Source organism: Oncorhynchus mykiss, chromosome 1 (genome assembly GCF_013265735.2).
Source record: "Oncorhynchus mykiss isolate Arlee chromosome 1, USDA_OmykA_1.1, whole genome shotgun sequence".
Taxonomy (NCBI): Eukaryota; Metazoa; Chordata; class Actinopteri; order Salmoniformes; family Salmonidae; genus Oncorhynchus; species Oncorhynchus mykiss.
The window spans coordinates 55,959,597-55,975,582 of record NC_048565.1 but is presented as its reverse complement, the minus strand read 5'-3'; the positions used below and the strand labels follow the sequence as shown (position 1 = coordinate 55,975,582).

The following is a 15,986-nucleotide window of genomic DNA, read 5'->3' as shown; positions in this document are numbered from 1 at the left end:
TCCAGTAAAGGACCTGTGTGTGATGGGAATTATAATTGCTCTGTGGAGTGTTAGCACAAACCCTGCTCTCTGTATCCCCCATCCCCTATCTCTCTTGCTTGCTCTTTTTCTCACTTGATCTGTTTCTGCTCATGTCCTTCTTTCTCCCATTCTTTTTATTCTCACTCACAACCCACCCTTGGAGTAATACGTGGGAAATTATCTTGATACCTGAAATAAAACTGCATAGTTAATAATCATATTGCATAGGAGGGAATTGCTGCCATATTGCCTCCACCTATCCACTCAGTACATGTCCTTCTACAGCAGAAAGGTCAAGGGAAATTAAGGAAAGGGCAATAAGACATAGGGAGGGCCCTGTGTTTTGTGCGATCAAGTGATATAACAATATTTTATTCTGTATTTTAAGCCTTTATACTCACAACCAGTGCATGGGTTGAAAATGGCAGATTTGCATTACAACCCAAGATGGTAGCATGAGAATAGATTCTTCTGAAATTAACTAAAGTCTTTAAAACATTTTATCACAAACTGTATCAACCTGAAAACAAAAGTTCAAAGAAAGATATTTCCTAAATAAGGTACATTTACCAATTATAAGTGAACCGGAGAAAATGTGTAAGGATAGAAACATTTCCCTAGGTGAGCTGGTGGAGGCCATTACGTTTACAAAATGGTAAATCACCTGGTAATGATGGATTCCCAGTGGAATTCTACATACACTTTCATCCCAAATTACTGAAGCCTATGTTACTTATGCTCACAGCAGCTCTAGAGAAAATGAAACTTACCCAATCACCATGTTTGGCTACAATCACCCTTCTTAAAAAGAAAGATAAGGATCCATTATCATGCGGTTCCTTCCAACCAATGTCACTTTTTATTGTGGATTACATATCCTTTTTAAGGTATTGGCTTTTTGCATGGAAATACACTGAACCAAAATATATATGCAACATGTAATGTGTTGATCCCATGTTTCATGAACTGAAATAAAAGATCCCACACATTTTCCATAGCACAAAAGCTTATTTCTCTCAAATTTGGTATACAAATTAGTTTACATCCCTGTTAATGAGCACTTTTCTAATGAGTCAAGATGATCCATACACTTGACAAGTGTGCCATATCAATAAGCTGATTAAAAAGTATGATCATTACACAGGTGCACAGTAAAAGGCCACTCTAAAATGGTCACACAACACAATGCCACCCAATTCTGGAAGTTTCATGAGGAGGAGATCAAGTGGGACTGCCACGCATCCGTCATCACTACTTTGCACATGAGGACTTCCAGTAGGGCAGCCCTGCATCAAGAGGAATGGATCTCTCCAACACTGAAGTGTTTGAGAGTGATTTAAATGAGTGAATGCAGGACTTGAGTTATGTGCTCAAGACACTTTGCAGAGAGACGCACGCGTCTGTGCCGGTGGACAGCTAAGTGGAGTGAGTTCACCCAACGCCGGAAGTCACTCACGAGGAGGAGGCCAAGCGGGACTACAACAAAAATAATGGAGGCCATCAGCCCAAGAAGCCTCAGACACATCCAGCAGGTAACGGATGTTGCTGGGTGAAACTCTCTCTATGGTAAGGTGCAGAATCCAGCGACAATCCCAAATACATGTTCTACTGGTCAGAATAATTTTGCACGCCCAATTTTTCAGTTTTTGATTTGTTAAAAAAGTTTGAAATATCCAATAAATGTCGTTCCACTTCATGATTGTGTCCCACTTGTTGTTGATTCTTCACAAAAAAATACAGTTTTATATCTTTATGTTTGAAGCCTGAAATGTGGCAAAAGGTCGCAAAGTTCAAGGGGATCGAATACTTTCGCAAGGCACTGTAGTACAGACACCTGACCAGGCCCAGATCCTCGTTATTCGCTGGAGAAGGAAATGGAGATCCCTCAGAAAGAGATCAGGGTGCCTCGTCAGGTGCCGAGTGGCTAATCTGCCCTTGCCCTTTGTCCTGCTGGCTAACTTGCAATCGCTATATGGGACAAACTGAAAGCGCGTTTATCCTACTAATGGTACATTAAAAACTGTAATATCTTATGTTTCACAGAGTCGCGGCTGAAAGACGACATTAATAACATACAGCATACGCTCTATCAGCATGACAGAACAGCAGCCTCTGGTAAGACACGGGGCGGGGGCCTATGCATTTATGTAAACACCAGCTGGTGCACGATATGTAAGGAAGTCTCTAGGTTTTGCTCACCTGAGGTAGAGAATCTCATGATAAGCTGTAGACCAGACTATCTACCTAGAGAGTTTTCATCTGTATTTTTCGTAGATGTCTTCATACTTCTAAAGGCTGTTGCTGGCACTAAAACCGCAATCAATGAGTTGTATACTGCCATAAGCAAACAGGAAAGCGCTCATCCAGAGCACCTTTACCCCACACACAGAGATTCGTACAAAGCTCTCCCTTGCCCACCATTTGGCAAATCTGTCCATAATTCTATCCTCCTGATTCCTGCTTACAAACAAACATTTAATCAGGAAGCACCAGTGTTCAGATGAAGCAGATGCTAAACTACAGGACTGTTTTGCTAGCACAGACTGGAATATGTTCCGGGATTCATTCAATGGCATTGAGGACTATACCACCTCAGTCACTGGCTTCATCAATAAGTGCATCGAGGACGTCGTCCCCACAGTAACCGTACGTACATAACCCAACCAGAATCCATGGATTACAGGCAACATCCGCATCAAGCTAAAGGCTAGAGCTGCCGATTTCAAAGAGTGGGACACTAACCCAGACGCTTATAAGAAATTCCGCTACGCCCTCGGATGAACCATTAAGATTGAATCCTACTACACCGGCTCTGATGCTTGTCGGATGTGGCAGGGCTTGAAAACTATTACGGACTACAAAGGGAAACCCAGCCACAAGCTGCTCAGTGACGTGAGCCTACCAGACAATAAGGATTTGGTCTTTTACCAAATAGGGCTATCTTCTGTATACCCCTTGTCACAACATGACTGATTGGCTCAAATGTATTAAGAAGGAAAGAAATTCCACAAATTAACTTTGAACAAGGCACACCTGTTAATTGAAATGCATTCCAGGTGACTACCTCCTGAAGCTGGTTGAGAGAATGCCAAGAGTGTGCAAAGCTGACATCAAGGCAAAGGGTGGCTACCTTGATGAATCTCAAATGTCTTCAATAATATTCTACAATGTAGAAAATAATAAAGTTTGACACACCGGTGCTTAAATTGACTCTAATGAATGGCTGTGATAGGAGAAAACGGAGAATGGATCAACAAGATTGTAGTACTCCACAATAATAACCTGACCGAGTGAAAAGCCTGTACAGAATAAAAAATATTCCCAAACATGCATCCTGTTTGCAACAAGGCACCAGAGTAATACTGCAAAAAAATTGGCAAAGCAATTCACTTTTTGCCCTTAATACAGTGTTTATGTTTGGGGCAAATCCAATACAAAATGTTACCTTGTACCCCTCTCCATATTGTCAAACATCATGTTATGGATATGGTTGTAATCGTTAAGAATGGGAGTTACTTTTGCTTCCCTCCAATCCTGGGGGCACACACTTTCTGTGGCAATATCGTCTGCTATTTTCCTCAGTCATTCTCCATCCAAGTTGTCAGACCCAGTGGCTTCCACATTCACTTTATGGAATAAAAAAAAATGCTTTTCTTTCATAATTTAGTTAGATATACTTGAATGTATAGTGTTAGCGTCTTGCCAATGAAAAAATCATTAGTGTTTGGCAATATCAGTTGGTTTTGTGATGAATGAACCATCTGATTCAATGAATGATGGAGCGGAGTTTGCCTTTTTCCCCAAAATTGTATTTAAGGTGCTCCAAAGCTTTATACTATAATTTTTTTAATGTAATTTATCTATGTTTTATAGTGTAGTTTAGTCACATGATTTCTCAATTTGCAATACGTTCACAAATCAATTGCGCTGCCATTCCTTTTGTCTCATCCCTCTCAACCATATAATTGATCAATTCCTCTTCAATCCACTGGGATTTAAGTTTTTACAGTCATTTTCTTAATGGGTGCATGCTTATTAGTAACTGGAATAAGCAATTTCATAAATTGCAGGAAAGGTTGCAGGACCTGGTTACAGTTTGAAGCTTTTTCTTGAGTGGGTAGCTTGATGAAAGCCAGTCAATATTTAAATCACCCAGCAAATATACCTCTCTGTTGATATCACATACATTATCAAGCATTTCACACACATTATCCAGATACTGACTGTTAGCACTTGGTGGTCTATAGCAGCTTTCCACCAGAATGGGCTTTAGATGAGGCAGATGAACGTGTAGCCATATTACTTCAAACGTATTTAACATGAGATCCCCTAAGCTTTACAGGAATGTAGTTCTGAATATAAAACAGAAACACCTCCACCGTTGGCATTTCTATATTTTCTGCAAATGTTATAGCCTTGTATTGCTACCACTGTATCATCAAAGGTGTTATCTAAGTGTTTCAGAGATAGTTAGAATATGAATGTCATCTGATACTAGCAAATTATTGATTTCATGAACCTAGTTTCTTAAACTACATATGTTAACGTGGGCTATTGTGAGCACTTTTCTTCTGGGATGCTTGCTTGTTTTCATTGCTTTATTGGGAAGCTTAGTAGAAGTAGATATGCCCATGTTATTTATGTCAGTCCAGGGTGAGCTGCACAAAGTGGACTTCATCCTAGGGCACACTGCTTCAGTGCAAACAGTATCAATTTGGTTCATAGGCACATGATTACTACATACAACAGCTGTAGGATCAGCAGAGGCATTCAAGGCAGTGAGAGGGACATAAATTAGGTAACTTACATTTTCTACTAATACCCCTGGTATAATGTACATTTGCTGAAGCATTATGACAACTGCATCACGTGGTAGGGATTAGGTGAGCTGGGCTTGGGGCGTTGATAAGGCATTGTCTCAACGCAGTCTTATAATGCTGTGAAAGGATCCAGGAACCCAAATGATTTGGGTGATTCCCATCCTCCTTGTAAAACTTTTTTTTATTCCAAAAGGTATCGTAATTGTCAACAATTGAGCTGCAATAATCACATAGCCAGGTCACCACCTCAGGAGTAAATGTCAGTTGGCTTTTCATAGCCGATCATTCAGAGTCTCTCTACCGCTCCTGCTGTCTCTAGAGAGTGGAAACCAGCAGGTCTGGGACAGGTAGCACGTCCGGTGAATAGGTCAGGATTCCATAGCCGCAGGCAGAAAAGTTGAAACTGGAGCAGCAGCATGGCCAGGTGGACTGGGGACAGCAAGGAGTCATCAGGTCAGGGAGTCCTGAGGCATGGTCCTAGGGCTCAGGTCCTCCGAGAGAGAGAAAGAATGAAAGAAAGAGTTAGAGATAGCATACTTAAATTCACACAGGACACAGGATCAAACAGGAGAAATACTCCAGATACAACAGACTGGCCCCCTCCCCCTGACACATAAACTACCGCTGCATAAATACTGGAGGCTGAGACAGGAGTGGTCGGGAGACACTGTGGCCCCATCCAACGATATCCCCGGACAGGGCCAAACATGCAGGCTATAACCCCACCCACTTTGCCAAAGCACAGCCCCCACACCATTAGAGGGATATCTCCAAACACCAACCTACCGTCCAGAGACAAGGCCGAGTATAGCCCACAAAGATCTCTGCCACGGCACAACCCAAGGGGGGGGGGCGCCAACCCAGACAGGAAGATCATGTCAATGACTCAACCCATTCAAGTGACGCACCCCTCCTAGGGATGGCATGGAAGAGCACCAGTAAGCCAGTGACTCAGCCCCTGTAATAGGGTTAGAGGCAGAGAATCCCAGTGGAGAGAGAGGAACTGGCCAGGCAGAGACGGCAAGGGCGGTTCGTTGCTCCAGTGCCTTTCCGTTCACCTTCACACTCCTGGACCAGACTGCACTCAATTATAGGACTTACTGAAGAGATGAGTCTTAAATAAAGACTTAAAAATGAGACCGAGTCTGCGTCTCTCACATGGATAGGCAGACCATTCCATAAAAATGGAGCTCTATAGGAGAAAGCCCTGCCTCCAGCTGTTTGTTTAGAAATTCTAGAGACAGTAAGGAGGCCTGCATCTTGTGACCGTAGCGTACGTGTAGGTATGTACGGCAGGACCAAATTGGAAAAATAGGTAGGAGCAAGCCCATGTAATGCTTTGTAGGTGGCAGTAAAACCTTGAAATCAGCCCTTGCCTTAATAACCTCTTACAGCTCCCCCCTACTTTGTGCAATTTCTGCCTGAAGACATACCCAAATCTAACAGCCTGTATCTCAGGCGCTGAACCAAGGATATGCATATTCTTGGTACCATTTGAAAGAAAACACTGAAGTTTCTGTACATGTGAATTGAATGTAGGAGAATATAACACAATAGATCTGGTTTAGATAAAACAATGAAAAAACCCATACTTTTTTTTTTGTATCACCTTTAAAATGAACAAGATAAAACAAACATTCAGATAGGATGATGCGGACAATTTTAGTGAATAATATAAGAGGGCAATAGTACTTGTGCAATGTTTCAGAATTATAACTTCCAAAATGAGTGTGCTACATGACATTTATCATGAAGTCACCCAGGTCCCACACAAGTAGCCCAAATGTACCCAAGTGGCCAAATTGGTGAAGGTATACATTTTGAAACAAATACCTACTGTATATACAAAATACCAAACTGGTATTCTAACACACCCCCCCCCCCAAAAAAAAAAAAAATTTAAGAAATAATAATTATTGATTAAAAAATATATGAAAAAAAATTCTATATATATATATATATATATATATATTTACAAAATAACATGGGTAACTATTTACACACTTTCAATATTTGGAAGACCCTCAGTCCTCTATCAAATCAAATATATTTATATAGCCCCAGCCTAAAACCCCAAACAGCAAGCAATGCAGGTGTAGAAGCACGAAGGCTAGGAAAAACTCCCTAGAAAGGCAAAAACCTAGGAAGAAACCTAAAGAGGGACCAGGCTATGAGGGGTGGCCAGTCCTCTTCTGGCTGTGCCGGGTGGAGATCACAGTGGTTGTAGAGGGTGCAACAGGACAGCACCTCAAGAGTAAAAATTAACAGTTTAGGGTTCCATGGCCGCAGACAGAACAGTTGAAACTGGAACAGCGGCAAGGCCAGGTGGACTGGGGACAGCAAGGAGTCATCATGCCAGGTAATCCTGACGCATGGTCCTAGGGCTCAGGTCCCCCGAGAGAGAGAAAGAGAGAATTAGAAAGCATACTTAAATTCACACAGGACACCGGATAAGACTCCCATTCGGAGTCAGTGTCACTGTGAAAGAAAATGTTCAGTTAGAATAGTTTCACATATGAGCCCTGTATCAACAGGTATAATAAACAGATATATAGAGAGAGTACAGGGAACATAAGGTTGAATATATTATTATGACCTGCTAGATCTACTGTCTCTTTTTATATTTTGACGTTTCAGCTAGATCTACTGTCTCTATTATATTATGACAGACCAGCTAGATCTACTGTCTTTACTATATTACAACAGAGCAGCTGCATCTACTGTCTCCATTTCACTTTGGCCATTGATGTGGTCCTGCCCTCTCCTCAACAGCCTCAAATAGGCTACTTCATGTGGGTTGGGGTGGAGGCAGACACACGCATCTCACATTTCATGACATTACATGTTTATATATTGCTTCTAAAATTATTAAAAAAAGCACAAATAATATTTTATGTTATTAATTTCAAACAAGGGCATTAGCATGATAAGAACTTACCAGTCCAAAACGATGTCCTCTCCCATTCAAAAAATATTCCTCTACAATCGATAAATGAATCGTCCTACAACAATCTCTGTCTCACCTTCCCAATCAATTTATTCTAAAATTGTGTGTACATCTGTATATCTAGACTTAGATTTAGCTTTCCCTGACTTAGTCACCATAATGATTGATATATAAACAGCTGAATCTGCGCATTCACCAAACAATGCAGTGCGTAATATGTTTTTTCTCCTTCCGGTATGAAACTTCAATAGCGAATGACTCACTTTACGCTGGAGCTTACTACATGTTTATGTGTTGCAAGACCAACCCATGGCATATTGCCGTTTAGCTCAGCTCATTGGCTACCTACCCAGCTAGATTTCAAGACGATCAGTGGTCATTGGGTTAAAAGACAGTCAATCAACGAGACAGCGGGCAAATCATTGGTGCACAATGATGTCATGACTTGTTGTCTTCAAATCGGATTCTTTCAGTCAATACGTCCCGCGAAATGGCCCATCTTTTTGATTGTGTTACAAACAAACCAGTTGATTGCAGTGAAACCAAACATGACTGGAAAAGTCACATTCTGTGTGGGTTATTTACCTGGAATGTGTCGTCGAAAATGGAATGAGACGGAATTCACGACACAAACGGTTCATAAAATGTTTTGTGTTAGGCTATAAAAACGGATTTTATCAAACAAAAGATCATTGTGTGTTGTGGAATTTCAGCCCGCTAGTGGGTTCCGTGCACAGAGAGGTTAACAGGAAGCCAGTGTAGAGGCAGTGTAGAGGCTGGAGTAATATGATACAATTTTGGGGTTCTAGTCAAGATTCTAGCAGCCGTATTTAGCACTAACTGAAGTTTTAGTGCTTTATCCGGGTAGCGAGAAAGTAGAGCATTGCAGTAATCTAATTTAGAAGTCTCTCCAAAAGAATGTGGTGATTTATGGTATCAAAAGCAGCACTAAGGTCTAGGAGCACGAGGAAAGATGCAGAGCCTCGGTCTGACACCATTAAAAGGTAATTTACCACCTTCACAAGTGCAGTCTCAGTGCTATGATGGAGTCTAAAACCAGACTGAAGCGTTTCGTATACATTGTTTGTTTTCAGGAAGGCAGTGAGATGCTGCGCAACAGCTTTTTTTTTTTAATTGAGAGGAATGGGAGATTCGATATAGGCCGATTTTAGTTTAAAAAATATATATATATTTTCTGGGTCAAGGTTTGGCTTTTTCAAGAGAGGCCAATGGAGATGGCCATTTAGATAGCTTGCTATCCCTCCGGTAATTAAATTTGCTTTCACCTGTCAGGTCAAAACGAGAAGTCGACAGGCTTACTGGCCAAGTCATCATGGAAGGTGCAGAAAAAGCAGTGCAAGCTATCCACACATTGATACATTTGCCCTCGTAATTGCGGGAATTACATGTCTGTCTGATTCCCATCAACTCGTTGAGAACGTTGAGAATTAAGTCCCAGAGGAGAGAGAGGCTATACAGTCTTCCCCTATGCTCAAGCTCCCGACAAATTCGGGAGTCACTATCTTTCCCAGGGGAAGGACCTTTTTGTAAAATCTGGAATTGAGGGCAACGGCATATCTCTTGTGGCATCAGGCACCGCCTCTTCTGACCAGGAGGGTAAGTATGCCCCTAAAGAGGAATGTCTCTGCTCTGCTCAGTTTGTGACAAGGCAAGGCAGAAGTCAATAAATCATCTCTCCTTTATCAAAGCAATTGGACACACTGTCACCAAACTCGAGGTTGGGTATCCTTTGCCTCCCCTGCCTACCACTAGGATGGGTGGAATCCCCTCACAGGGAAATTCTACATCCATCTGACAATGTGTACCAGCCCTCCCAGACTGTGTCATTGGTGGATGCTTCCTTGGCGGAGCCAATTAAGTCACTTTCTCCTGTGACTGCCTACCCCACTTGGATATTTATGACATGGAGTTCTCATGGAGCCTTCCCTGGATTAACACCTTGATTTAAGGCACGGTGGCTCTGGGAGCCAGCTTTGCTCCTCTGACCTTGACGACCAGAGTCTCTTCGGGAGTCATGTGTCAGGTCACAAAGGAGCCCTCCACCTCAAGATCCATAAGTCCCCATTGAGGCGGATAGACACCTGATTTCCCCTAGATGAACTCTCTAATAAAGAGTTCCCATCACATCCAGGCCAACGGGCGGAGGATGATGGTTCACAATGTTCCCAATCCAAACAATCAACCTCTAGCAGGCTACCTTGTCCAGCCACCAGGCCTGGCAGGTACTTTGTTCCAGCCACGGGACAAGTTGCCCCCAAGTTGTTCCCATGCTCCTCACACTGCACAGTGGCAGTCTCCTCCTGGGTTCTACACACCGTACAGACTACATGGGAATAGTGCAGTCCACTGCACAGTGGTCTGAGCCTTCAGAGACGAGATACATTCTCTGTTGGCCAAGGGTGCCACACGTGTGGTGCTGATGGAGGAAGCTCACCAGGGCTTCTTTAGCTGCTATTTCTTGGTCCCCAACCGAGGGATTACGCCCCATCCTGGATTTATGGCACCTCAACAAATGTCTGAGGGTCAGTAGACCTCAATGATTCTTATTTACACACCAGATGTTATCCTGCACATAGGAGATATGAGGTTCATCTCCTAGGACATAGCCTAAAGATATCTCACCTTACCATGCGGTCTGTCCCTGGCCTTATGGACATTCACAAAGTGTGTAAAAGCCACCCTAGCCCTCCCTATGGGAGATATGCTACGGGAGAGAGGCTTAAGAGTCCTGACATACATTAACTACGGTTGATCTGTGCAGACACCCAGCTGTAGTCACACCTGCTCGCTCTGCGCTTCAGGATAAATCGTGCCATAAGCTCGCTCTTACCTACCCAGCAGAAAATCTATGGATGTTCTCTGGTCTTTGTAACCTCACTCCGCTTGAACCCGTCCCTCAAACTGGCACTACTGCAAAGGAGGAGAGCATTCCCGGCAACTTCACTCTCTGACGAGAGATCTTGTTATGGAGGAGCAGTAAATATCTGTCTCTCAGCGCAACGCTCAGTACTTCATCCTGCGCATAGGAGATATAAGCGTCGCCTCTTAGGGCATAGCCTATGGCTGGTTGATCTGCAAAGACACTTGGGCTCAGGCAGAGGAGCTCACAGCCCAGCTGTTGTTGCACCTTCTCGCTCTATGCTTCAGGTTAAATCGTGTAAAAAGTTTGGCCGCCTCCTCATGAGACTTCTGGCATTGGGTAACCTCACTCCGCTTGAATCCATCTCTCCACCAGCACAGGCGAGTGATTCTCTCTGCAAAGTGTCTATCATCACCTCAATGCTGGAGAGAACCATTCTTCTTGATGCAGGGCTGCCCCACTGGGAGTACTCGCCCACAAAATAGTGATGACGTCTGCGTCTACAGGGATGGGGGCAGTTTACGAGAGGCGTATGGCAAACACCATATGATCAGACTCTCGGAATACATACATAGCAATGTTCTTGAGCTCTATATTGTGTTACTAGCTCTCAGGCACTTCCGTCTGTTCCTACAGGGCCAGCATGTCCTTGTCAGGTCGGACCATATGTCTACGGTGGTGTATATTAACCACCAAGGAGGAACATGCTCCTGTCAACTTCACTCTGGATATCTGTTGTCTCTCAGTGCAACACATGTGCCAGTCAGACTAAACCCAGGTGTGGAATCCCCTACCAAGAGAGTGGCAAATTCATCCCGAAGGTGTTGGAGGTGTGGGAATGTTACGGCAGAGCTGCCATCGATCTGTGTCACATTGCAGGACAACACGCACTGTTGCCTTCTCTTTGTGATGAGAGATCACAAGACTCCTCTGGGCGTGTACCCACTGGCCCACAAGTGGCCATGTGATTTATGTGAGCTTTTCCTTCCGTGGCCCTGATCACCCCCAGTCTGGACAGTGAGAATGAATGGTCTATCCCTCATTCTGATAGCCCTGCTTTGGCCCGGGAATCCAGGCTGGTGGAGATTGTATCGTGCAGTCATGGCACCTCCCACAGCACAGGGCTAAATATTCCACCCTCATCCCGAGTTGATCTCTGGGCTTGGGCATGAGAGGTACAACCTAGACTCTGTGGGCTTGCCTCCAAACATGGTCTCCACGATTCAGAGTGCCAGAGTTTTCTCCAAAAGAGGTCTTTCGTTGTTAGAGAGGTGGTGTGAGAGTTGCTAGTTGATCCCCTTTCACGGTTTCATCCCTGCCATTCTTTCCTTCCTACAGAACTTGCTCTATGAGGGCAAGGACTTTTCCACTGTTAAGGTCTCCTTGGCGGAGATCTCAGCCTGCATTGTAGGATTTTGTGAGGCCATAATTGTGGCTCACACCCTGGTTCATTGTTTTTTGAAGGTAGGGTGCAGTCTCCATCCAGGCCATTTGCCCCGTTGGACTTGGCACTTGTTCTGAATGCGCTCACTGGCGTTTACTTTAAACCCTTGGTGACGATGCATCTTAAAACTCTCTCTTATAAGATGGCCCTGTTGCTCACCTTAGCCACTGAACAGCGACCACTGAACAGTCCAGCAGTTATATCTGCAGGGTGGGCTTGTTTAGGGTCATGAAATACTGTGTGGATGAAGGGCGGGTAGGTGGGAGGGTGACTTGAATAGAAAGAAAACACCTTAAAAAATAATAAATGCATAATTCATATCCAATTTATATCTATAGGCTACATTGAAGATTTTCTTTAACTAAATAGATCCTACACGCCAATCTCCAAATTATTTTTGTATTGGGCAGAAAACATTAACGTGGAGTCATGGAGGCAAAAAGGACAATGTCGGAGTTAATTCAATGAGAGAAACTGTGAAATGGAGATTTGAAGGGATTAAAGTTATTTTTAAGAAAGATTTGTCGAAATCTGTGCGTGTGATGATGATTGCGTGTGATGATTGTGAGGCGCTATACTAATTCGATAGTCACAAGATGGGAACTTCAAATAGGCCTGAAATGGACAAAAATGAATGGGATCTTATTGGCACCGTAACGAAACATATACACGATGTACAATACCACTCAAATAGATGTTGTTTAATTCAAAACTGATTGCAAACGCCATATGGCAAATGTCAAGTGTCACACAGCAAAAATCCAATAGATGGCGAGCGCGCTCTTATTGCAAATGTAACACAAGTCAAGACCCAAGAGTAAAATTTAGAAAATGTGATTAATTTTTTTCAAAAACTTCTTACAACTTCTTTCTGGACCGTTTTTTGAAATGTTTTCATTTTTTTTTTGTCAATTACACATGTATAAGAACTGTATGAACATACTTTTGTCATTTTATTGTCATAAGTTTTAAATTGTACATAAGGCATATGTTTTGTCCATTTGCAATATGATTTCATAGGAAGTCAAAAGTCAAAGTCAGAAGTCTATGAACCATTATCAAATGCCATAAGAAATGTCCAAATGCAATATGAAAGTATTGAAAGTGCCAAATCAGGATGTTATGTCCATTTGCCATGTACGATCATAGGAAGTCGGTTTACAAACCCAAAAGTCAGTGAACCATGTCCAAATGGTATTTATACTACCCAAATGAAATATAGCACTATGTTAAGCCATGAATCAACCTAGATGGTCTATTTGTCAATTATGATGAGGGTGAAGTGGGACTTTTGTTTTTTAACAATTTTTTGAAAAACATCCAAAATGACCAGGTTGTGGGGTGCTCTCTACCCAACCGTAGACCCCTTGCTCCCCCGTAAAGGCATTAAAAAACATTTTAAAAATGTGCTTCTGGTAACATGTTCCACTCACCAGGTGCACGGCTGTCCATTTGCAATATTTTTCAATGGGCATTTACCATCACGAATTTGACATGCTCAAAAATACTGCAGAAATGCAAAATTGACTGGCCCGATAAACTCGGGATGGCTGGGTAGTGATTCTGGTTCCTCTCCATCGCTCGTTGGTGTTGATTTCAGAATGTCAATTTGGTGATGGTCTTTCACTGTTTAAACATATGGACAAAAGTCAGCCAGCAAGTCACCGTCCATCAGTCAATTAGATATCATTCTGATACCAAACTGATACAAACTGACACCACACCCACTTTTTCAAACTCTTTTAGAAGCCAACTATCACATATTTTAGAGCAGGCCCAAAATTCACAGCGCCTTTTGTTTAAACCACAATAAAAACATATAACACGTAGCTACTATCTAGCTGCGGGTCCAGTTCTGACATTATGTGTAGGCCTAGCTGAGGCGACCTCAAATCCCAAGTTTCGGCTCGTTTGGTCATTTGGAGCCCGAGCAGCGACCTTAATTGGTGCTGAAAATCCACTTTTTGTGGGCGTTGCTACGGGGTCCTTAAATGAGCAATCAGACAGATATGTTGGGGTCCGCCTCTATGGGCCAAGGCGGTTTCAATGCACCGAGTCTTGCGACTCTGGGACTTTTCTAAATATCATAATTGTCGTAATGGTGAAAATGAATTGAAGTTATTGCAAATGTACGAAGCTGTTTCTCGGTCTGAAGACCTTCTAGAGCCACAACTCTCCGTGCACTATCGACTTGAGCTCTATAACAGGTTCCTAAAGTTTCCGAGGTCTGACGGTTCTTTGATAGTTCGAACAAAGGTAACTATTGCAAGCTCTGTGTGTCTCTAAGCCCCACACTATGTCACTCCATCCTTGCTGTGTGTGTGTTAGTTTTTCTTGGAAATCTGATGGGAGAAATGACTGATTTACAGTTCATGAGGGTTGCCTAATCACACATTTTAAGTTTTGGAAATATCTGACTTTTTTAACCCTTCGAAACAGCCCCTTTGACCCATATTTAAGGCTCTTCCGGTTGACACAGGAAGCTAAAAGTAAACGCATATCCTCATTTGGGTAGGCTTTCACAGAATCCTGAGTTTTAAGTCTTTACATAAATACCTGACTGATTTACACAGAGATGAATGCACTATTTCTCACAAACTGCAGGTTTGGTATATCAAAATATCTTTAGGGTGAATTTAACCACTTCCGGTTGCTCCAGGAAACTTAGAATCAACACAGGTAGACCTCATAATGGCCTGATGGATAGTCATCAGGTCCATAAGAAATTCATAACCCACACAGGCTTCAGGTTGAATTTTGGGGAGCAGGCAATGTATTCCTACGTGGAGAAAAGTCATTGTAAACGGTTTGATGTAAACACCTTCTTTTCACTGTTAAGGGTTAATACCACATGGTCAAGATTAGGCTTGCACAGATTGGGAGGACCTCAGGAACGTTCCTGAGGTCGAATTGTGCTTCTGACCCTAACGGTTCTCCCACTGTCACCCAAAAGTACCTGCAATTTAGGGTCAGGCCTCATTATGCACCTACTTTTTTCATAGTCGCTGCGCTCAGACCGAGCAAGCTACGGTCAAGCGGGGCATCTTGTTGAACTCGGCACAGCCTAGATATTTTGGTAATGCCATTGCAGGCTCTGTGTGTCTTTAAGCCCCGCACTGTGTCACTCCATCCTTTATGTGTGTGTGTGTGTGTGTGTGTGTGTGCGAGAGGCCACGTCGTGATTGGTGATGTTTTGTACATTTGCAATAAGATTCCATTCGACATCTGCTGGAATTTACTGGGACAGCGGAAAAATGACCTAAAATTTGAACATCTTATAAAACGGAAACCGAAAGTCCGAGAAACTTCGTTCGATGACTTCCTGGAAGATCTGGCCCCAGTGCACAGCCCGCCGCCATCCGTGAATTTTACAAACATTTGAGGAAATATGGTAAGGGACAGTACATTTGCAATATGGAGTTCCTCATCGATCATACAGCAAATGCCAAATGTGCCCTTCAGGTATGCAAGGGAACTGTAGCCTACTGTTCAGGTGGGTTAAATTGAAACTGAAATCTGGACACTGACTGTATGTTTATAACCTCCCACATAGCCTTAAAACCTCTTATGGATAGGGGAGACGCTAGCGTCTCAACTGGCCAATTGCCAGGGGAAATGCAGAGTGCCAGATTCAAATAAAATGCTATAAAATTCAAACTTTCATTAAATCACACATGTAAGATACTCAATTAAGGTAACCCTAAGGTTAAGAATCAACTGTCAAAATTCAGTTCAATCATGGCATGTGTATGTTCTCTAAGCGTAGAGAACTGGCTTCTCAGATGAATGGTGCTTGTTTGATAAAGTTAGGTCAAACTGAATCATGATCACAGTATTCTACCTAACAGAACCAAATATAATATAGTAGCACAG

The 15,986-nt window shown here is 42.8% G+C and overlaps 1 protein-coding gene across 4 annotated transcripts in view; it reads left to right on the top strand.

Annotated features, from left to right (window-relative positions):
- LOC110525190 (membrane-associated guanylate kinase, WW and PDZ domain-containing protein 2) overlaps window positions 1-15,986 on the top strand; it is a 245,508-nt gene that overhangs the window by 171,822 nt on the left and 57,700 nt on the right. The gene's annotated exons all lie outside the window — the stretch shown is intronic.